General features: G+C 41.4%; 1 protein-coding gene and 1 long non-coding RNA gene across 6 annotated transcripts in view; one reads left to right on the top strand and one right to left on the bottom strand.

The window, feature by feature from the left end:
* Positions 1–24467, bottom strand: part of FRMPD4 (FERM and PDZ domain containing 4) — a 451884-nt gene that overhangs the window by 422404 nt on the left and 5013 nt on the right. Inside the window, exons 1-2 of one of the 5 annotated variants that reach the window (XM_039498339.1) lie at positions 23530–23573; positions 22748–22893 (exon numbers count right to left, since the gene is read on the bottom strand). The exons of 3 other annotated variants lie outside the window; for them this stretch is intronic. The gene's annotated coding sequence lies outside the window, so the exon portion shown is untranslated. Of the gene's footprint in view, positions 1–22747; positions 22894–23529; positions 23574–24467 lie in introns of those variants that run through there. One more of the 5 variants, XM_039498329.1, reaches the window with a different exon arrangement.
* On the top strand, positions 10416–15256 carry LOC120380568. The gene is made up of 3 exons (XR_005587804.1): positions 10416–10592; positions 11641–12069; positions 15130–15256. It is a non-coding gene; the product is annotated as an uncharacterized LOC120380568 (long non-coding RNA).

Raw genomic sequence — 24467 nt, 5'->3', positions numbered from 1 at the left:
TGGCTTCACTGACATTCTTTACCCGATTAGGCACAGACATTCTACCACCAGTATCACCTATTAGACTGATATCTACACTACCCTTCCTCCTTATGTCCATTCTCCTACCCATGGCTGTATCCTTTCTATCTTCGTTTTCTTCCCTCTCAATGTTAAACTCCGGTGTGGAGATTACCTGGACATCTCCCAACCATCTCCCCCAAATTCCTAGTTTAAAGCTCTCTTAATCAGTTGTGCCAGCCTCCATCCTAGAAGTTTATTTCCCTCCCTACTCAGGTGAAGTGCATCCCAAGAGAACAGTCCTCTGTCCTTGAATGCTTCCCAGTGGCCATACATCCCAGAGCCCTCCTTATAGCACCACTGCCTGAGCCATCTGTTGATCATCATAATCTTGTCACATCTTTGTTGCCCTTCTCTAGAAACAGGCAGAATCCCACTGAAGATCACCTGAGCCTCAATTTCCTTAAGCGTCTTCCCCAGCCTGGCATAGTCTCCCTTGATACGTTCCAGCAAGAATCTAGCCATATCATTCATTCCCACATGAAGGACAATCAGTGGATTCTTTCCCGCTCCCATTAGGATCCTCTTCAGACTCAGGTCCTCATCCCGTATCTTAGCACCCAGCAGACAGCACATCCTTCTGTTCTCTGGATCAGCTCTAGTTACAGGCCTGTCTATTCTTCTCAGTAAGGAGTCTCCAATCAAGTAGACCTGCCTTTTCCTGGTGACAGTGTGATTCTCTGGTCTATCCCCTGTTCCCTCTGGCTGCAAGTCCTCTCGATTCCTATTCACCCTTGCAATCCTCCACAACCCATCCCGTATCCTCCTGGGGTTCACATTTGGTATTGTTATCTCCATTGACTCTTCCCCTCTTCTTATAGGACTAGCTGCTCTTCTCTTCTTCCTTGCCCTCTCACCTTCAGCAACTACCTGCTGTGCCCCTTCTTCATTTTCCAACTCCCCAAACCTGTTCCTGAGCTCTGTTTCTCCTTCACTAGCCCGTTTTTTCCTCTGCCTGGTTCTCTTAGTCACATGCTTCCACCGTCCACTTTCCTCACTCAGCAGTTTCCCCTCAGAGTTCTTTGGTCCTGCTTTCATCTGCAAGTCTGAGCTTTTCCATTCAGGCTCCTCATGTCTTTGCTCCATCGTGCACTCGAACCCCCTTCTAAATCAACCAGAGTTTCCACCTGCATCGCCAATCCTCCGATCTTTTCTTCCATCAGCTCTATCAGGTGGCACTTCATGCAGACAAAATTCTTATCAGGTACCTCCTCCAGGAAAATGTACATGCTGCAGCTTCCACATCCAGTCATCTTCATTGTCTTCTCCACGGCTTGGGTCACTACCACAGCTGCCTCTGTATCTGTCATAGCCTTCTCACTTAAATCCTGTAAATCTGGGAAACACAAACCAAACCAAAACACCACCACCCACAGCAAAACAAACCCCCAACAAGCACCAAACCAATGCACACTCCCTTCACTAGCCTGTCTGATCCTCTACCTGCCTCTCTTAGTCTTCCCCCAAACTCCCCCTGCAAACTCCCACTCAAACTCCCCTGTTTACAGCTCTGTTTGCTGGCTCCTGTGCCGCTGCAGCTGTCTATGCCACTACCTGACTGGCTGGCTACCTTTATAGGACCCCTATAAAGGGGGGAGGGATAGCTCAGTGGTTTGAGCATTGGTCTGCTAAACCCAGGGTTGCGAGCTCAATCCTTGAGGGGGCCACTTAGGGATCTAGGGCAAAAATCTGTCTGGGGATTGGTCCTGCTTTGAGCAGTGGGTTGGACTAGATGACCTCCTGAGGTCCCTTCCAATCTTGATATTCTGTGATTCTAGTCAGAGAAGCCCTGCCCCCTACTCAGGGCTCTGCTTCTCACACTGCCCCTACCAGCCTCTACAAATACAAATACCTTCTCTTCCAACAGACAGCTTTCTCAGGTGCCAGTCTCAGACTCTGAAATGAACTTTCACAGGAACTATGGACCATCACAAAACTCACTATCTTCCCCTTCCACTGCAAGGCACATTTATTTGACCTTGCCATCTCTAACATAAACCCATACCACGTGTGTGTGTGTAAACACCCCACTGCACTGCACACACTTCTTGCCCTGTGAAAAGGGTGAGAGAACAAACATGTGACAGATGTTAGTCATGTTGCTTAATGCACTATTGGAAGGCACAGAATAAGAATCTATATAGTATAATAAAGATGCAGCAGAGCAAAAATCTCTTGATGCCATCTTGAAAGTGTTCCAAAGGGAATAGGCACCAGGGCAATGCTTCACCCACCTCACTGCCTGGCTGCACTACAGGAACAGAGCCAGATGACCAGGAATGTCCCTGCCAGGGGAAGAACCCTTCTGCCAGTTCTCCTGGAGATAACAGCTCTCTATCCAACATCTCCTAACCAGGGCCAGCTCCAGACCCCAGCGCGCCAAGCGCACGCTTGGGGTGGCATGCCGCGGGGGGCGCTCTGCCTGTCACCGGGAGGGTGGCAGGTGGCTTCGGTGGACCTCCCGCAGGCGTGCCTGCGGAGGGTCTGCTGATCCCGCGGCTCCGGTGGACCTCCCGCAGGCGTGCCTGCGGATGCTCCACCGGAGCCGCGGGACCAGCGGACCCTCCGCAGGCACATCTGCAGGAGGTCCACCGGAGCCGCGGGACCGGCGACCACCAGAGCGCCCCCCACAGCGTGCCGCCGTGCTTGGGGCGGCGAAATCGCTAGAGCCACCCCTGCTCCTAACCCTTTGCTGAACATTTCATTAATTTTTCCTTCCTGCTCCTCTGCCAAAACCTCCCTCTTCCCCATTCCAATTTGCAAAGAGTATTCTAAAAGGCTGTGGGTGCATTTCTGATAAGAATGCATATTTATTCATGTTATGCATATGCGAGTACTTGCAATGCGTTTCGCTTTCTGAGAACATTCTGGTGAATACCCAGTTTACTCAGCCAAATGTTAGTGGCAAAGTGAATAAAAGGTGCAGGTCAGAGAAGGAAATTTGAGTTTTATTTGCAAGAATATATTTGCCCCAAACAGCACAGCAGGCAAGTAAAAAATGGCAGTGGCTGAAGAAACCATCTGAACAGCACTGTGATGAGGTAAACTTACTAATTTACTGGGGAATGCTTATGTTACAGTCCCATGCAACTCACTTTACAGATTTCACATGAGCAGTATTAAAATCACTTAAACATCTCTTATACGTGAAGTAATTTACAGTAGTAAATATTATCCTCCAGACTGCGGGCCATCAGTCATTCTCTCTAATCCAACTGAGCTTGACAGCAATAAATCCTCATAAGACAAAATGTGTTTTATGACTTTAATGCACTCAATTTCAAATTACTTGCACAGAAGTATCATAATTTGGTATAAACTTATAACACTACATTTTATCTATTCTGAGGCATGCTCATCATCACAATAATACCGCGTGCAGGACACACTGCATTTTGCTGCCAAAGGATCTGAACTTAACCGGTGTCACCACCATTTGTCCTCATTAATGCAATGCTGCCATAGTACAGGGATGGTCAAACTTTTCTGGACATGTGGACTTGGGTGTGTATAGACTTGAGGCTTTGGGGCACAGGCATTTTGGGAGTGTTGTTGTGTCTCACTGACACATCATACTTCCTCAAGCCACTGAAACTTTGCTTGCCAGCTCATTGTAAGTCTCCCACAGCCAAAGTCCCTTTTACAGGAAAAAAACAACATGCTGTTATTTCTGATTGGTGCTTTAGCCATCTCCTCCTTCAGGCATGGATATGGCAATTATAAAGGACAGCACATGGGAATAGTCTATAGTCTTTGAGAATTTGTGCTGGACCATATTAGGAGTACTATTGGAAAACGTGTGGCTCCACATCATACCTGCACTGATCACAGCTCTAGGGAAACATATCTCCCTGCCCTCAGGAAATTAATCTGACTCAGAAATGAAAACAAGTCTTTTCCAAATTCAGCATTATAAATTATCCAGGAAATAAAAAAGTCTCTGAGAAAGGGAAAGCTATTCATAACCAATGGGTTAAGTCACCTGCCTTTCATCTCTAGGGATGAGGCTTCCAATTGGCACAGTTCCCAAACAAAAAAAATGTCTATCAGGGCTCTGGTGCCTTGGCAGATACATCCCTGCACCTGAAGTACTGCCAGGCTTGTGGGGCAATTTTCTTATGGCTTCCCTCCCTCTAATAAATAACACCATCAGTGGATCGCGTCAATACATTTCCTTAAAAATTAAAGACAGCACAAAAATAGTCTTGGAGCCTTCTAAACTGATTTCAAAGAGCCTTCAACTGAGTAACTTCAAAATGACAGTTCTGCTTTAGTCTCCTAGAAAATCTTGTTAGGCCTATGAGTATAACATCATAACCTGCACATCTAGGGTAAGAAAGCAAATAGTTACCAACATACATTTCTGGATTTCTACCTCGAAAAACAGAAAGAACTGCAAAACAAAACATGCAAATTACTAATAGGATTGTGGGTTTGTTTTTTGACTGGCCATCCTGTGCAAAATATCATTCTAATATAGTGTACTCCTAGGATAAACTAATGAGGCCAATATTGAAATGCAAAAGACACTGCTAGGGGAAGATTGTATTCTTGAAATTCTGGTTAGTTTGGGTAGGAAATGGTTTGCATATCTGCCAACAGACCTTTTCTCCCAAAACACAGATCACAGTTGTGAGTGACTGATTTACAAAGTAAGAGATATTAATCACCAGTGCCTTTGCTAGAGAATATTTGCCAGCTAAAGATAGGCTGAATTACTGCCTATGGTCCTTAGAAGTAAATTCACTAAGGTAATACACAGAACTTATGTAAGAATACAAAAAAAATCAAGTGCTCGTTTTACAATAAGCTCTCCACAAAGCTGGTACCTCATCAAAATGAAAGTCTTGGCAAAAATACTACATGGTCTACAATATAATCTAACTTCTACATTAAATAAATTACAGTAACTCCTCGCTTAACGTCCTCTTGCTTAATGTTGTTTCTATCTTATGTCCCTGCTCAATTACAGAACATGTTCCATTTAAAGTTGTGCAATGCTTCGCTATAAAGTCGTTTGGCTGCCTGCTTTGTCCACAGCTGGCATCCCCGCATCAGCTCCCCTACACCCCCCCCCCCCCACACACACACACAGCACCTCCTGCCCACCGGCAGACCACGCAGATCAGCGCCCTCTCCTGCCCGTGGCAATCAGCTGGCTTGCGGCATTCAGGAGGGAGAGGGGAGAAACGAGGACTTGGCGCACAGGCTCCCCCTCCCTCCCCTGCATCCCGAATGCCACAAACCAGCTGATTGCCGCGGGCAGGGGAAGGAGGGGGAAGGAGCGAGGACGCGACACACCTCCCTCCTCCCTCCCCTGCCTCCTGCCCGTGGCAATCAGCTGGCTTGTGGTGTTCAGGAGGCAGGGGAGGGAGGGGGAGCCTGCACGCCGTGTCCTCGCTCCTCCCCCCACTCCTGTCTCCTGAACGCTGCAAGTCAGCTGATTGCCGCGGGCAGGAGGCAGGGGAGGGACAGGGGAGGAACAAGGACGCGGCATGTGGAGTAAAGGGGGGGGAGAAGAGGTGGGTTAAGGGTGGGGGCTTGGGGGAAGGGGTGGCGTGGGCGGGCCAAGGGTTGAACCTCTGCTCTTGGTGCTTGCAGAGTAGGGGAAGCTGCCGTTGCTGCTGTGCAATGTGCTTCTCCTAGCCTACAGCACCTTCAGCCTCCTTGCCTGCCTCATTGTCTCCAGTGCCAGTGGGCTGTGCCTGTGTGAGGTAACATGGGGGCACCTCCCAACCGTAGTACTGTACTGTATGGCAAAAAAAAAATTCCCTGGAACCTAACCCCCACATTTACATTCATTCTTATGGGGAAATTGGATTTACTTAACATTGTTTCACTTAAAGTTGCATTTTTCAAGAACATAACTACAACATTAAGTGAGGAGTTACTGTACATTTGGAAAACCTGCAGTAAATTTAAGTTCCACTTTAAAGGATTGTTCACTGCTCTTGATCGGCACACAGATATCAGTGGGAGTCCTGCTCATGAATCAAGAGCGGTACAATATGCAGACCCAATAACACAAGGACACTATCGCAGCTAAACAAGACTAAGTTTAAATCCAGGGTTACTAAATTTCAGTTATTTGTGGCAAGATTCAGTCTCCTGGTCTCATTTCAAAGGCAGAATGCCAAGTACAGTACACTCCCATTTATCCAAATGGCCTGAGGGATAGCCAAACCATTCAGACAACTGGCTGTTCAGATAAACAGAAGTGCTATGTTGAGCTGTAGGTTCATTGATATAGTCCTCAGTAAGATTAAGTCTCACTAAGGCCTGATCAACACTAAAAAATTAGATTGACATAGCTACCATCACTCAGGGGTATGAAAAATTCATGCCCATGAGTACTGTAGCTATGCTGATGTTATTCTTGGGGTAGACACGGCTAGGTGGACAGAATATTGCTTCCTTCAACCTAGCTACCATTGCTCAGGGAGGTGGAGTTCCTACAGCAACAGAAAACCCCCTTCTGTCACTGCAGGATGTGTTTATACTACGGTGCTACAGCAGAATTTCTGCGGCACCGCAGCTCTGATGCTGTAGCCCCAGTAGTGTAGAAAAGCCCAAATTGCAGGTAATTTCAAAACTGTTACACAAAGCCATTGATTAGCACTAACAGGCACAAAGAGGCTAACTGAGAAGTTATTAACATTCGTGGTGTTGTTGTACCCATGCTGGTCCCAGGATATTGGAGACAAGGTGGGTGAGGTAATACTTTTTATTGGATCACCTTCTGTTGATGAAAGCGACAGATTTTCAAGTTTGTAATTACAATAACTGATACAGCCATTATTGTACTTATTAGCAAGTGATTAACTAACATAGGGCTGCATGGGGGATGCACTTTGGATTCAGATAACTAGGAGTTTCAGATAACGGGAATTCAGAGGACTGGAATTGAACTGTACACTACCTTTTCTAGTTTTGACTGTAATTCCTCCTTAGATACAGTGTCCTTTTCCCTTTGGCAAACACTAGTCTCATTCCCTCTTACGCTTCACACACCAAGAGCCCAAGCCATTCTGATTTCACTCGCTTAACTTCCATGATTGCCTATCAGTCTTCTTGATATCATTCTCACACCTTCACCAATAAGGTTTGTTAATTTGTGTTGCCTCCACTGTTTTAGCAAAAACACAGTACATAACCATGCAGAGCCTAGACAGACAGACAGAGTGGCTAACAGTTTTTGTTTTAAAACATTCTACGACAAAGTGAAGAAACAGCAGGAAGAATAAATATTTATAACCCACAGAACACTTCTCACCGTGTTTTATGAAGGTAAATTGGTTGCTGGGTTTTAAATAGAGTACTTGACAGATGGGTTTTAAGTGTTTCTCTCCAGCAAAAGAACTTGCAATATGCTTTAATGGAATGGTGAGAGAGAGCAGAGGGAGTGAGGGAGCTGCCTGCAGGAGACCTGAAGCCTGGAGCAGGCTTGCTAAATGAGCCAGCCAGAGACACCTGGCACAGTAAAGGAACCTCCAGCGGCTAGTTCCTTATAAGAAAACTGAAAGCAAAAGCCACAAGGGAGTCAGCTTGGGGAGGGCAGCGACAGGCTGGTAAGAGAGGTTCTGTGAAGGAAACTTTTCCTGTTCCCCCAGCCTCTGAGGTAGGAGCCATGCCCTGGGACAGATTTTTGGGGGCTCTGAGTGATTGGGAAAATTCATTTTTGTGTTTGCTTTCTAGAAGTTTATAAATAAAGAAAACCAGACTCAAAGAAGGGCTGTTATTGAAAGAGAAAGACTGTGAAGTTTCTTTAAGATGCCTTGAAGAAGGGGGAAATACAGATGGGGGCACTGCAGAGGCACCCCTGGCCACAAGGGGGCACTTGGGTGGTGGCCACCCCATGACAGGGACATTAAGTACAGGGGAGTCGCATCTTACGCGGGGGTTAGGTTCTGAAGTCACCGTGTAAGGCAAAAATTGCATATAGTCAAACGCTCATTGAGTGGAATGGCGGGTGGAATCGCCCGTACTACAGGTACAGTATTTAATTTTATTTTTTTTGGCCGAGCGTGTATAATTAAAATTGCATAAGTTAAATGCGTCTATGATGCGACTCCACTGTATTTCATTTATGAAGTGACTGACTTACATGATCACAGCTAAACAGCCTTGTGAGCCTTTAGCAGTGGCACCAGTGGTCATGCAAGTGACATTTCTAATCTCATACTCCTGTATGAGATAGACTAAATGTTAAATTCGAAAGAACATATTAAAATAATTCCAAGTTCATATTTTACACCCAGCCTAATGCTAATTTGAGTATTGTTGCACCAAGCAGTAAACACATGCTGATGTTACAAACACGATTACTTCTACAGACGAAAAATGGCAATAAAATCAAAATAATTTTCATATTTGCGTATGTTTATCAACAAAAATATCTAAGTGTTCATGGTTTATAAAATAATAATCCATTTTATGGTTGTTTTTTGTAATTAAGAATGTCTTCTAGAGCCGTAAGAACCTGGATTATTTATTTGTACTGATTTTAGAATCAAAGAATCGGAGAATCAGGAAAGAAAAACATAACTGTATAGTCGCTTACTTTCCAATTAGAATGTTGTGCTGCACTAGGGATCTATTTTTCGAAAGCCGTATTTTCCAGCAACATAGCCTTCTTAACTCATTTTGGTAAAAGATGTCAAATATTATGACAGTTTTGTTCTTTGGAGCACTGTCAATTTTGAATTAGAAATATTTTGTCTGGTTTTGTTTTAGGGAAACTGTTAACTGCCCAGTCTATTACAAAACATCTTTGGAGATGCTGGATTACAGTGATGGGCATTTGAGGAAGGTGGGGAAAGGGAGGGGACATAAAAATCTATGGCTTCCTCTAGACAACAGGTAAGAGTTTACAAAGCAAGAATTGTTTATTAAGTTTCCTTGAACGGACAGAGTGATTTTTTAGAATGTCCCCCTCTGATATAAAATTTCTTATAGTTCCCAAATTAAAAGCAAGTCTGCATTACAGTAAGAAAAATCCTGCAGATTTCTAACCAAAAGGTTTTCTGTTTCTTTGTTTTAAACAATTCGCAGACAAACATCTGTCAACCAACTGAGAGTGCCAGTTTCAGATTCTCAAAATTTTATAGCATTTGTTCACTTAAGAAAGATAATATAAAATCCAGAGAGTTTTTTTTAAATCTCAATTTAATTTTCAAACTAGTAACCAAAGTTTAGACAGCTATATACATCTCTGCACACATTAAAAATCAGTGTGTCAGTCTATAGACTTTTATAAACCTTTGATTACAGTTTATATTTAAAAAAAAACAAAATACTGCACCATTCAGCATACAGAAAAATGTAATTAAAAAAACCTTCCACCTACCTAGGTAGATAGCAGTTGTTGGCTTACAGCTCCTTGCATTGATTAATATGATGAACTAATGAATAAAGTAATTAACAAAAAAAATGCAACTGTCTTCAAGAATTTTTATTCCAACCCCTTTGTCTCTTTCTAACACATACAATATGGCCAATCACAACTGAAACCATGATGGGTGAAATAATCTTTGCTGAGAGGAAGTTTCTGCCCAACTCTGATCAGTGAGTTGGCTGGCTTATGCCCTGAAGCATAAGGATTTCTGTATGGATTTATATCTCTTACGCATTTTATCCTATCCAATGTAACTGTGGATATTCCCATTATCAATATAAATATTTCTTTTTTACTTCTAATTTTTACTCTTATCTTAGTATCTTGTGGCAAAGAGTTCAACGGATTATATATGTGTTGTGTAAGGCTATTTCCTTCTATTGTTGTTAAATATGCTGCGTTTCAATTTCACTGAATGTCCCTCGTTCTTTCTTATTAGAAGGCGTAAATAAAAGAGTTCCCCATTTACCTCCTTTATTCATGTATTATGTCCTCTTTTATTCATCTCCTCTCTAAACTGAACAGTCCTAATCTTTTCAATCTCATATCATATGGAAGTCTTTCCATGCCTCTAATTTTTGGCACTTGTCACCCTTCTATTTCTTCTAAATCTTTTTTGCAATATGGTGACCAGACTGAATACAACATTTCAGGTGAAGGTATAAAAGCAATTTACATAATGGCATTGTAATATTTTCAGGATTAGTTTCTATCCTATTCCTAACACATCAGAATATTTTGTTTGCTTTTTTGGTCACCACTCTACATTGACAGGAAGCTTTCATTGAGCTTTCCACAGTGATGTCCAAGTGGTTATAGTTAATTTATAACCTAGCAGTGTGTATGAGTCGTTCAAATTATTCCTTCCAAATAACTGACAGGGAGATGTCAAACAAAACACTGTAGACAAAGTGCTTCTAGAGCTTTGCTGGCATTCTAATCTGGAATGAAAGAAAGAAGGGCCACTGAATGTTTATGCGGTTCCCATCCGGTGGAGCAGATTCCTGGATAAATTCAGAAATAAGCTGAGCAAGCTGCAGATGATCAGTTCTTCTGTCACCACCCAGTGTCACTGCAATCAATCAGCATTACTAGAGGGACACATGGGACAGTGAAGTCATCTGTCTAAATACCAGAGGTATAAAGGAAATGATACATATTTTCAAGATGTTTCAGGGTGTGAATGTTGTGTCTTTGTGGGGAAAAAAAACTGAAATATGATCTGATAATTATCTGGAATAACAAATAAGGGCAAACAAGAAATGTATAATGTAGTGCCAAGATTTCCAAAACTGACTAGGGATTTGGTGGTCAACGTCAGCCACCTTAAAAGGGCCTGATTATCAGACGACACATGCTCAGCCCTTTCTGGGGAAAAAAATTGAATTAAATAAAAATTCAGCCCTTTTTGATGATATCTCAAGTGAGGCACTTGAAATTACTCTCTGCTTTTGAAAACCATGTCCTAGGTATTTAGCAGTGAAATTCTTGATCACGAAATCAAATCCACAAACCAAGTCAGTTACTGACAGTTACACACATGAGTTTTCCGTTCAGTTGACTGTTACTATGATCACTGTTTGAACATTTGTGTGATATTTTATAGCATTTGCTACCACACGAGACATAAGTCACTGTGTACCAAAACATAAGAAATCCCACCATGGAGGGTGATTTATTAGGTTTATTCACATAATGAAAAAGCCTTAACTTTTGACACACTAGGCATGAGTTATGATGACCTTATCCAAGAGTGAAAGAAACACAATCACCCTTCACAGATGACATATTCCATTTATTCAACAGAGATTAATTTAGGTTTATTTTAAAGGGCTATAATTTTATATACAGCAGAACCTCATTTACCTGGTCTAACTGGGACCAGGGCCAGCTCAGATAATCAAAACTCTGGATAAACCAGATAATGGGAAAATGCAATGCTGCAGCACAAGCTAGCAGCCACAGGACAGATCACCCGCTTCTGGCCCTGGATTCCTGGTTGTTCAGTAAATGAGGAGAGCCAGTTAAGGGAGGGTCTGATAAACAGGGTTCTATTGTACATATAGTTTGTCTTTTTTAATGCAGCATATTCGGTAAATAGATCAAATCAACTGTCAAACTAAGCTTGTCATCTTAGAAAACAGATCATGTTATCTCCATATGTAATGCAAATTTTACATTCCCAGGAGAAAAGGCTGAGAGAAAAGATGGCCAACCATGGAGCTGTCACATCAGAAGCATTCCACCAAAACTGGAAAGCAGATGCAAAATCATGGGGCATGGCTCTTCTGTTGAACAACCCTGAGAGCAGACGTTAGACCCTTGCATAAAGTTGCTGACTGCTGTTTACTGAAGATTTGTACCAAATGCATCTCATTAAATCCATTCCGGATATGGGGAGATGGTAGGGGCCCTGTAGGCCAAAGAAGCTACACTCTGAGACAGAGAGTTCCTACAGGCAGAACCGCAGCAACAGTCAATTTATGGAGAAAGCTTTGGCTGGGATTTCAGTTACACTATTAAGAACATAAGAACGACCATACTGGGTCAGACCAAAGGTCCATCCAGCCCAGTATCCTGTCTTCCGACAGTGGCCAATGCCGGGTAATTCAGAGGTATTATTTACCTTATTAATTAAGAAACCCCAAGAAGGAGGTGATTTTGCCTATAGGAAATGTGAGCAAAGTTTGGTTGGAGGAGGGAACTAAGACCATTTCACACAAATTTTGGCATCTGTTAGTTCACCAAAATAAATTAATAAATGAGAAGATGAGGGGAAGAGTTAGAAATAAATCTGAGCAGACTTTTGGCTCCAGCAGCAGCTACTTTAATTTTATTTGTCATTATGTACCAAACTTTTTCAAAGATCACATGGAAATTCAATAGTGAAGTTACCTTCATTCAAGGATACCAAAGAACCGCCTAAACATTAATTAAACCTTACCACCACCCGGCTACTGAGCAAGCAGTGAATCTGGGCTCTTAGAAAGGAAATGAAGCATGAGACTGACATAAAAACTACTATACATGGAGAAAAGGCCAAAATGACTCCCTTTCTTCATAAACAGGAAAAACAAAACCAACATTGAGTTATTTGCTGTGATTCCAGTTATCTAACAACTTCCATGTGACATGTGTCTTAATGGGGCTAGTTGGTGCTCTAGAGGGATCACTGTTTTCTAGCATAGCAGGGCAGAGCATTGCAAGTGCATGTGGCTTTGAAGGCTAGATAAACCAGACAAACTTATATCATAGCCAAGATTGCCAAGCAATCTTGACTCACAAGCTGTCCCAATTATGTAATATTATTGAAATGGGGGATTTGACAGAATAAATCTTCCCGAGTGAAAAACAAATGAAGGGCAAATAAAATGGAGCAGAATGGAAGTCACAAAGTGTATTAGAAAATCAGAAGGCAATGAAGTGAAAGAAATAGTGTATATTTGGGGGTGGGTGAGCTTAAACAGCTGAAATAAGAACACTGGGGAGAAGACTGTTCAGTAATAACTACTATCATTTGGTAAACACAAGCTGTTTTTGGTTGATACAATATATATAATAGGATCAACTCCAGAATCAGGTACTGTGTCTTTAATTAGACTGCTAATGGTTATGTCAGTGAATGAGTCATTTTAAAAACTGAATTGACTAACACTGTTTTATTTAGTCTTGTGTAAGAAACATTTCAACACCCCACACACAGATTAGTTCATTTTCTGGGAACCATAATATAATCTGAAAACAAGAGATCAACTCAATGTCATTAATGCCTGGTGAGTTTAAAACAAATGAAAAAGGATATACTTCCCACCGTGTACACATATCCTATGTAATTCACCAGTACAGGAGGTCATGGGGTGGACATGAATTGTTAAAAGAGCTGAATAGCTTACCATTAATGACAGGTAGCTATTCATGCTAAGTAAGTGTGGTAATGTCCCTTGCTTCAAAGCATAAGCATATCATCTATAAGGGCAAGGAAGGAACTTTCTTCTTCTTTCCCCTTTCACACACTAAACTATTAAATCTATGCATTTCCTCTGAAGTAATGGCCACTGGCAGAGGTGGGATAACCAGATTTGATGAATGAGTGAATCATCCACTATGGCAAATCCTGTACTCCTTAGTTAAACATCCACAACTCTCACTTTATATTGCCATATTTGCCAAATCTCCGTACCACCTCCATTGCTCTCAGAACACTGCACTGTAGCAAAGCCTTGGTGTCAAAACGCTATATATTTATGTCTACAAGAGACCAGAAAGTTACCAAATAGAGATGTATTGAATGTGATGTGTTTAATAACCACATGTGATAGTTGGTATCTGTTGAAAGTAGAATATTAATTTCCAAGATTCTGACCTTGTAAATCTTGCTCTTAGCAAGGAGTAAAAAAGACACTTGCTCCTACTGATTTTTGTTCTATGATTACTGCATACAAACTTATCTTCTCTATGAAACTTATACTGCAAATTTGACAATTGGATACGCATCTAGACATTTGGCGTATTTTTCACTACCTTCTTAACTGTATCTCCTGACAAGTCATTCTTCACAAATATTTGTATAGCTAAATGAAAATAAAGCAGAAAGAGAAATTCATTTTACTGAACAATTCAAGGAAAAGCTCTTTTTAAAAACTTTTTCCATAGAGGAGTTGTTTGGGATTTTTTTCACAGTATTTACATTTATCAAAACTAGTTGATAAATATATCAACCTTTTTACTGCCTATCATTTGATACTTTGGAATATTTACCAATTGATATAGGAAACAGGTTAGACAGAATAGAAAAGCCGTCTACCTAAACATTCCTTGCAGTTTACAAAATGTATATGCTTCCTGTTTAAGTGACCAAAAAAAACCCCATTGTTCAAAGAAGATTAAAAAATATTTGAAGTTAATTAATGCAGCCACAAAACATCCATTTTCAGCTTGGAAACTGACAGCATAAGAAAACAAGCCATTAATAGTCTCTGATTATTTTCTATGTTTTCAGAAACATATAATCATGACAAGTATAACTGTAGTAATATCCATAAAATATCCTTTTTCTAGTTCAGACACTATTTTCTCATTAGAATGCCTCCAGAACTTAGAGGACATAACTAAGACACCCTATATAACCAGAAACTTATTGTTATGAGGGAATGCATGTTCTTTAAGTTTGTTACAAGTCAGAGAATTTGGTTCATATTATAAAGCTGAAAATTATGAGATTTTAAGCTCTGACGTTTTTGCCAATTGGAAACTTCATACTGTACAAGCAATGTATAATAATCCTTTGAAAGCGCGCTGTGTGTATGTGTGTGCGCGCTTCTAGCCTCAGTGAGGTAAAATTCAAAAACAAAGGATCCTTAAAAAAACTGTTTATACTAAACAGAAAACTAATTTTCTCAGATGACACAGAACAGGAGTTGGGGGATAACACTTGATGCCCTATCATGGGTGAGTTTAGTGAAACAGGTATTTATCATCACAGGCTACTGTGAAAAAGGAAAGGATGTAGAGGAGATCTAAAGACAAAGACTGAGAACAAAGAACAAGCTAAACTTTACATAAAGATCAGCTATTCTTGACCGATTGCTTCAAATTCACTCAATGCAAATAAGATTTTGTTAAACAGCACATTCACTAACTTGCTTTTCCCTACTTCTTTTCCACGGGCCCTGCAGCGCCAACACGCTGAACAGTACAGTACAAGGAAGGGAGAGAGTACTTTTTATGATGTAGTCACTCTGTCTCTATTTAAGGTATGTCTACACAAGGAAGAAGGTGTGTTTTTTAAACATGACAGATAACGTGATACCCAACACACTGTAAAATCACATGTATGCAGCAGAGATGGTTGGAAAATTGTATTTTTTTCTCTCTATGGAAAATATTTGATTTTTTTTGTCAAAAAATGAAAACTAAAGATTTTTGAGCCCAAAACACTTTGCTTTTTCCAACCAAAAAAGTTGATAATCTGAGGAAAGCAGATACTCTCCATGAAAAGCTTTGTTTAAATCAACAACCCAATTTTCTGTGGAAAAATAGTTTTGATGGAAAATCTTTGACCAGCTCTACTGGAAAGGGAAAGTTACAGCTGTATCTTCATTTAACTGGTTGAGGTGAACCTTCACCTCAACCAGCTAAATCGAGGTAAAGCTACAATTTGTCCTATCTGCATTAGAATTATACAATTTTATATATCACATTAAAAAAGCACTTCTTTTCCCTAGCACAGAAAAGGCCTTTTAGAGTCCTAGGTCATTAATAGGATCACAGAGCAGGAATATTTAAGCTGAATATGAATATATATTCCACTCAGAATCAGGAAGAACTAGATGATCTAATGACTTTTTCCATCTCTAGTTTAGATGATTCAATATTTTAACCCTTCCCTCCACCCCCGTCTTCATCTACAGAATCTTTCCTCAAGATTCTAATGCCAAAGAACAACAGGCAATATAGGTGTGCAGAGGTCTTCTGAAGATGCATAACCATTACCTGGCTTGTCAAGAGGTTCCTTATTGGGTAAGGAATTAATCTACTCCTGGTTCTTGCCCATTCATTGAAAGGTCATTTCCTACAATAGATTACTGAAAGCTACATAAAAAGTTTGTAAAACAGCCTTACTCATTTTTTGCATATGGTCAGCAGAACCGTTACACCTATATCCATTCCTAAAATGTACACTCACGTATACAACTAGGAAGTCTCAGTAGGATACAGTAGCGTATATTTTAGATATTCTTCATCATATGTAATATGCAATCTGCAATTCCATTGCTGCTCAACACAAATCCAGGAGGAAAAGGAAAGCATTGTATGCAAGTTAGTTACTATTAGCCCTGAACACTAGGACTATACATAAGTGGCTTATGTTATAGCAGATGATTTGGAGAAAAACAAACTTTAGACGGTTCTACTTTGAGCAAGTTGAAGTCAATGAAGTTACTCAGGAATTGGAGTAAATGAAAGTAGTGTCTCATTTGGTCTGAATTGGGCCCAGTGACTTTATTAGATATGGACCATTTTCAAATATGGAACATACGGTAACAAAAAGAAATAAACAGATGTAAGATGTAGAACATGCATAATTTGACCTCCACCACTGGGGCAGCTGTTAGCAGTTCTGTCAGAGTTTACTGCCATAGAATAATGGGCATTTTGGACTTGGCAATACTGGCCTTTTTAGTAAGCAGATTACTATAAAACACAAATTGAAGATTTAAAAAAACAACAAGCAAAAACCAAAGCCAGTGAAATCAGGAAATCCATAAGCAAAACATGAAAGGTTTTATAGACCATCTACTTTATTTAGGCTGTATAATACAGAAAATGTGTTATGTAACCGGTTTCCTCTTATTATATATAAGATTAGCAGATCCTGTGGATAACAAAGACCCGTATCATTAAAAAATTACAAGAAATGTTTACTATAAAGATAAGTGATTAATATGCCTATACTAAACTGGAAGGGAATACACCGTTCTCAGTATCACTATTCCAATCACGATAAGGTCCATTATAAAGGAATATGTGAAAACTGTCATCATATATTCAAAACACTTCCTTGAGACTCATTCACAGAAAGTTTCACAACATTTTATGCAGGACTGTAAAAAGAATAATTTCTTGACGAGACATAAAAAAATCAAAAGAGAATTGATTCCCCAGCATCACCATGTGATTTTGACATACAGTCATACACTCTGTAGTTACTCTCGCACTTTTGCCTTCCTTCTCATTCTATGTAAGTCTCCTCTTGCCTCCTTATTATTCTAATCCAATACCCCTTGTTCTTCTAAGACCACTGTGCCTTATATCCCAAAACCCCTTGTAGTTAGTAAAAACTAACACTAACAGCTGTTGATCCCCTTTAATACCTTTGCTACTGAAATGAAAATTGAATAGCTTGCAGTCTGGTAATCACTGAAAATATTTTTATGATAAAATAATTCCTTACCTGAAATACTTGCTTCTTTTCCCCAAAACCATTTTTAACTCTGTTGTGGAAACCTCTAAATTGTCCTGTAGCAATTCCCTTTACAGTCAATAGAATGATTATCATTGCCTGCTCTTCTGGAAAGAAGCCTCACAAATCCCTTTGCTTAGCAGGAAAAGCTCCTCCTGTTTTTACTTCATCCCACTCCTCCTTTAAATCATTAGTTAACGAAGAACAATTTCATACAGTCTGGACTCTTATCATGTCCTCCCTACCAAGTTGTGTTCTGTATGTGTTCATTACACCTCTTTACAATATCTTTATTTTAGCAACTTTTTCCTAAAATACTTTTGATCTAGGTTATTAAGAGCTTCCCAAAGTAGTTTTCTTGCATGTTTATCTATATAATAATCAACCTATAAAAAAGAGTTCCATATAGACTTTCCACAGAAAGAAAGGGTTTCAGAGCTCCTACTGCAATTATAGGCTCTGATTCAAAAAACCACTTCCATACATGCTTAATCACATCCCTCTTCAGTAGAGCTTAAGTCCTATTGAAGTCAAGAGGATTTAGGCACATGCTTGAAGTTAAACATGTGCTTAAGGCTGCTTCCTGAAAAAAGGCGCTTTCCTAAATCAGGTTCCCTCAAGAAATGGTGTGTCTGTCCTGTTCTTTGGGGACAAGTGTCTACACCACAAAAGCCATATCACAGTTCATGCCACTGTACATTTAAAAAAAAAGAAAGAAAGAAAACAGAGGCCAAGGCTTGCATGGGAATGGAAACTGAGCTCCCTTCTCATCCTCCCCGAACAGCACATTAGCCAGATGGCGGGTGGAAATTTACTTTTCTCTTGCACACGCTCTACTTAGTCTGAAGACAGAACATTTCAGTTTTCAGGGTAGGGTTGCTACCTGTCTTGCCTTTATTCACTGACCATTCTACAAGTTCGTGACAGCCTATAATACAAGGATTCAATAATTACCAGCCTTTGCCAGACCAGAGATTTATTATTACATACAGTGGTAATAACAATGTCATCACCACAGACATATGTCTTTATAATATATGACACATGATAAAATATAACGCCACTATATAGCAGATAATAAAACATAAGGTAAAATGCATATAGTCAAATCTTTCATTGAACAAAGTGCCATGTCCTCTCAAAGAAGAAAGGAAAGTTGAATTCATAGTCTTTGAATTATCATCCAGAGTAATAAAATATTTTCCAGATTTAAATTACCTCCCTGGAGCATAAGGATAATCATATGCTTTATTACTGACACATTTTTTGGTAAACAGTAGAAACAACTCACATGTTATGAGATATAGTCATTTAAAAGAATACTTACAATAAAAATAGTATGCAGATGATATAGCCTACATTTTACTGACAGATAAAAATCTTCTTTATCTTTTAATGAAGGTTGCTAGTTAACACTGAAATTGAAAAATAAACATGCTAAGGAAAGTCACAGTTAAAAAACCCGAAACATTTAAATGTACTGAAATGGTTTACGGAGAAGATAGATAAATATTCAGATATCTTCACCAACCGCTTAAAGAAATACACACACAATAAAATATCCCATTGCAGATTCCAAGAACAACCTTAACTCTGCCAACTATACACCTGCACACCCTCAAACTACAGTAACATGGCTTTGGGTCTGAGGGTGTATGCCTGTAGCCCAGTGCACCTGTTATGGCCCTTGGCTCCTTTAAAAGTAGGAGCCATAATTGCAGGTCACAGGTCATAGGCCCATGTCCTACAAGAAACAGCATACAAGGCTTCCTGCCTCTTAGGCAGAGGAAGGCCATGGGAGGGATTCTCCTCATCAATCAGGCAGAAAACCCAAAAAGGACACCTACAGGGAGCAGAAGCCAGCTGTGGAGGGCTGGAAGAAACTTGAAGCCCCATAGACAAGGATTAAGGCAAGACAGGGGTAGTGTTTTGGGTTACTTTGTTTTGAATCATTATTAATAAATGAAATCCCTGAGAAGCGAACTGGAGCTGTGCTATTGCTTGGAGTGAAATTTCACCTCCCTCAGCTGCTGGATCAGCCCACCAGGTTCCAAGTCTGGAAACCCTTGCAGAATCTAAATTACATATAGGGCTTGGAAAATTAACAAATGTCTAACTAGGCAGAAGTATATATGAAAGTCAAGAGATGCTCTACCAGTGATGTCTATGAATCATAGTAAGAAACACAGCCCCAGACACACCACAGCACCTGGAAAGAAAGGCTGAGTGCTGGAGTTTATGCCAGGGTGCCATCCTGCATGCAGCAGGCCTTTATTTTTAAAAAATCTGACTCCTGGAAGTCCACTTGGGACTTGGCTAGTGTCAGCCAATTTTCATGGTTTCAGGTATTGTGGTGATTGCTGGTAGTATAAAACCTTAAGACAGACATCTCTAAATCTGAAGCTCTCCTTTCTAGCACTAAAGCTGTTGAAAGATCAGAAACCTGGTTTCTTTCACCCTATCCCAAACTTTGTGGTTTCTGCCAGGGGTAGGGTCTCTATGAATACATCTACACTACAATAAAAATACCACTGCACCAAGTCTTAGAACCTGGTTCAATTGACTCAGACTTGTGGATCTCAGGCTGCAGGGCTAAAAATTGCAGCGTGGACATTCAGGCTCACACCGGAGCCTAGGCTCTGAGACCCACCCTCATCATGGGGTTTCAGACTTCATGCTCCAGCCTGAGCCCAAACAGCTACACTGACATTCTTAGCCCCACAGCCCAAGTCCCCTGAGCCCAAGTGAGTTGACCTAGGCCAGCCTCAGCCATACCGATAAGTCTATTATTGTAGTGTAGGCGTACCCTATTTCTCTGCTTTTCCCACAACTCCTAGCTGCTGTGAGATGGACCAAGTCTACACTACCTTACTCTTTTCCTACAACCTCCATTTTGTGGATATTCCTTCTCTGTGATTAACTCCAAAGCCTGCCATTGCTCAGTTAGCCCAACAAGCAACAGTGGCATGAAACTGACTTGACTCTTGTCTCAAACAATCTTGCCCACAGGATAATGAACAGCAACAATGTAAGTGACTGGTCTCTAATTACTTTCATTATGTTGCTGCTTGGCAAAGCTATGAATAGCAGCAGAGGCACTAGAGCTATTTGTCATCAGATTCTGGAGGACAACACTGCACTGAATCACATTCACACAATATTTGGAAGGCTAGCTTTGCAAATATGAAAGCTCATATTTGCAGGGAATAGGTTAGATCCCCACACTCATCAGTAAAAGCTTTCTATTCATCAGTGAGTAGATTTTCAAATCCTAATAATATAGACCTTGAATGGGAGCTAAACACCCTCCAAACCACCACTTACCACTCTTACAGTTCACTGCCTATTATTATTAGAGACACAAATATTGTGCCTCTCACCTTCCATATACAGATCACCACCTTAACCCTCCCCCACCCAAAACTTCCCACTTCACATCATGATGTCCCTCACTATTACTACCATAAGGCTCAAAACTCTCTACACCATCTGCCCTCTAAACACGTACTGATAATCTCATTATCTTTCCTTCTTATCCTCCCAGTACAAGTCAAAGACCCCACACTCCAGATGGACAACGCATCCACATTTACCCAGGCCTTTGTACATACATACAGTGTAGACCACACAGTACCCACCTAGGCTAGTCCATTATTTAAGGCTTCTCTATACTTAGAAATAACTCTGAGTGGAATAGCAATTTTGGGAAGTTTCCAAGTCTAGTCAAGCCCTTATTTACCAAGGAAGAGATAGAGAAGTCAGTATATCTGAAGAATATTATGATTTTCATTTGAGGTCAGTCATTACACATTTTTCTAAATTAATTAACAGAACATTTGTTGTGAAGTATCTAGGGTGCCCGCTTTCATCCTTCTGAAGATACGCCTTCACCAGATTATTCCACCCACCAACACTAGTAGCTGTAGATGTTTGGTGTAACAGTTGGTTCTGTTGTGAGAGGGTAGTCTTTAAAGGGCTGTATACAGAAAGGTAATTAAAAGGGGTAACAGATGGACAGTACCCTGGGAGTAAAAATTACATAGGAAGTTTGAAGGACATGATAACTAATTGTGTGTATAATTTCACACCAACCAGTTGTCTACTTCTAGAGAAAAGACAGAGTTTATGTCCCATTTTATGCCTATTGCAACTATGAAGTCCTACCAACCACCTCTATAGTATACAAATGGGGCCAACACAAACCTTAAATACTCACCTTGACTATTACATTTATAAAATTCCAATAGTCAATGGGATTATTCACATGGGTAAAATTACTTACAAGTAGACAGTGCCTGTGCATTGGTTTTCGAGGAGATTTATCTAGATGGAAAGTTTGAATGAGTGATAACAAAGCTACACCTTTTTTAACCTACAGGAACTCAGAGAAACATTATGTAATGGCCAAGATCCTGACAAACTTGTTCCAAGTGAGCTGTCCTGCAGGATCAGACTGACCTGTTTTTTTCACCCCAGACTTTTCAGAAAAACCCTCCTTTGCCTTTAGGAGAAAACAGGCAGTTTTCAGGTCCAAACAGATATAAAAGGAGCTAAAAATAGGGCTTACAGTGGAAACTGGTTCCTCCATAAGACTCTCTTCTACACAGAGAACTGGGAAGATATATCTAACAGTTACCAAGGAAACAGCAAAGTTAAGCCCTGTGTACACTATTAAGTGGTTTAATAACCAGGAAATAAGAGTGAAAAAGTAACTCCACATAAAACTGATTTATTGCAAAGCACAGCATTAACTCAGTCCAATATCTGAACTTTATAGTCCTTATATCAAATGAAGCTGGTTTTGAGCTTTGAAACCCGTTATTGAATTGCAGAAAGAACTTTGGTTTGCCTGAAGAGAAAGAGTAATATGCTGGAGAGCTTTGTCCAGGTAACGGCAATAGGGATGTTGTTAGTCAACTACAGGTCAGAGTTAGGGAAGAAAGAGTTATTAGAAGTTAAATTGACTCCTAAAATGTAGAAGAATCATTCCTAGTTTATTGATTTAATGATATTGTCTTCTGTGCAGCATCCTTAACAGAGGCCGCTCTAGCTAGAGCAGACTAGGCAGTTGCCTGGGGCGGCAGATTTCTGCGAGTGTAAAGTTGCCCAGGTTCCCTCCATTGGTGGTGGCAGGAGATGACCTGGGGAGGGAGTGATTACCAGCCATGGCTCTGGGGAGCAGGAAGTGGCCACCTGCCAGGCTGCCAGGAAGTGCTCCCGCCTCATCCCCAGCTGCTCCCCATCCCCATTGCGGGTAAGATCACGGCCACAGCTCAGGGCTGCTGCTGGCGAATGCTGTCAGGGCATTGGCCACAAGTGCCACAACCCACCTGGCTCCATGTCTGCATCCAGCTTGCACCTGCTGCTCCGCATCTGGTCCCCACAGGTCCTGCTGCCCAGGCAGCCCCTGGTTCCTGCCCCAGTTGGGGCCACTGCTTCATCACCACCATGTCCAGGCTCTGAAGGTGCTGTCATGCTGCAATTTATGAGCCCAACAGTGAGGAGCTCATCTGGAAAGGTGCAGGCAGGGGCAGACTAGGGAGTGTGGGGGGTTGCTGGGGACCAGGTGGACTGGGATGTGGACTGGGATAGGCTGGGGAATGGAGGGCTAGGTCAGGGACTGGCAGTACAGGGGCCAAGGTGCAGGGCCAGGTTGCAGAGAACCTCACTCTGTCCAGTGGGAAGGAGTCCACTGTGCAAGTGGGATCAGCACCTCCAGCCTGGTTGGCTTCATTTGGGGGTGGTTATGCTGTGCCTTAACTAGAGCCTTATGGGCTGGGAGCTGCTCCCTGCTGGTGCCCAGGTCTCACTGTGGTTGAACTGAGCGGCTCGCTGTTCAGGGGTGCTGAGCTGGGGTTCACTCCTCTCTTGAGCCTTAGGCAGCTGGTGCCAACCCACTCACAAAGGGCCACTGGGAAGGGCAGCCCCATCTGCGGGTATCACTCACCCAGGGAGTGGGTCTCAACTGTTTGCAAGGGCCTAGGGGACTTTCACCATGGCCTGGCCTGGCTCAGTCCACTCAGGTGTCAGAATGTTCCCATCCCACAGGGGCCGGCAACAGGCCCAGTGACCTTGAAGCCCCAAGCTGGGGTCTGCCCTGTGAGCCTCTGACCTTGAGTTGGGGGTTGCAGCAGCTGGGGAGATGCTGGGGGCTCTGCCACAAATTTCTGACTAGGTTTGGGGTGCACACTGAAGTTTTGCCTAGGTTGGCAAATTGTCTTGAGCTACGTCTGATCCTTAACCAGTGCCTGCTCTTTCCATTTGATTTGAACTCAAGTGTGACATTTACTGCAAGAAAGGGTTTGTTAACCCCGGATCCTGAACAAAGAAGCTAAATAATTAAATATCTCTTGAAACAAAAATCAGATGCCATATTACTCCTTAGGGTCCTGTCTATTCCAAATAAAATATCCCCTAAAATTTTCCACAATTATTACCACTGATGCAGTTTCCCCAGTGGTAGTAACAGTGGGAGTGGTGGTGTACATCAGGTTCAGGAGACTGTCGGTGTTTTAACCATGTCAGGTAAACCTGTTCTGAGCAAAGTTAGACAGCCATGTAGTTCGAATAGTAGCGGTTGTTCTATACTAGCACTCCCTTAAGTAGAGCTTTGATCATGGTAGCAACGGTGGTAAATTTTAGGGCAAAAGGCTTGAGTAAACACAGATTATAACATCACACACCTGTGGGACTTTACAACTTCAGTCCACCCAATGCTTGCTATAAAAATCATTTTATAGAATTTTACAGAACAATCATTTTGACAAGTACTGTACGTGTATGTCACAGAAATAACATATATGCTTCATTTCCACAACAAGCCCTCCCCACCTCCAATGGCATTCCACTTCAGTGAACACTTCAGAAATGGCAAAGGCCAGTGCTAACCACTAAACCATGAGAATTCAAAACACTCATAGCTACTCTGATTCAAAGCTAAATCCTTTAGGAAGATTATCTGCACCAAAATCAGGAAAATCCTGCAACTACAACACTTTTATACTCCATCTTCGAGAAGGAATTTGGTTTCCCATAACTCTTTTCTCAATA

Source organism: Mauremys reevesii, linkage group 1 (genome assembly GCF_016161935.1).
Source record: "Mauremys reevesii isolate NIE-2019 linkage group 1, ASM1616193v1, whole genome shotgun sequence".
In the NCBI taxonomy this organism is placed as follows: domain Eukaryota; kingdom Metazoa; phylum Chordata; order Testudines; family Geoemydidae; genus Mauremys; species Mauremys reevesii.
The sequence above is the reverse complement of the archived record's forward strand: the minus strand, read 5'-3'. Positions and strand labels throughout refer to the sequence as shown.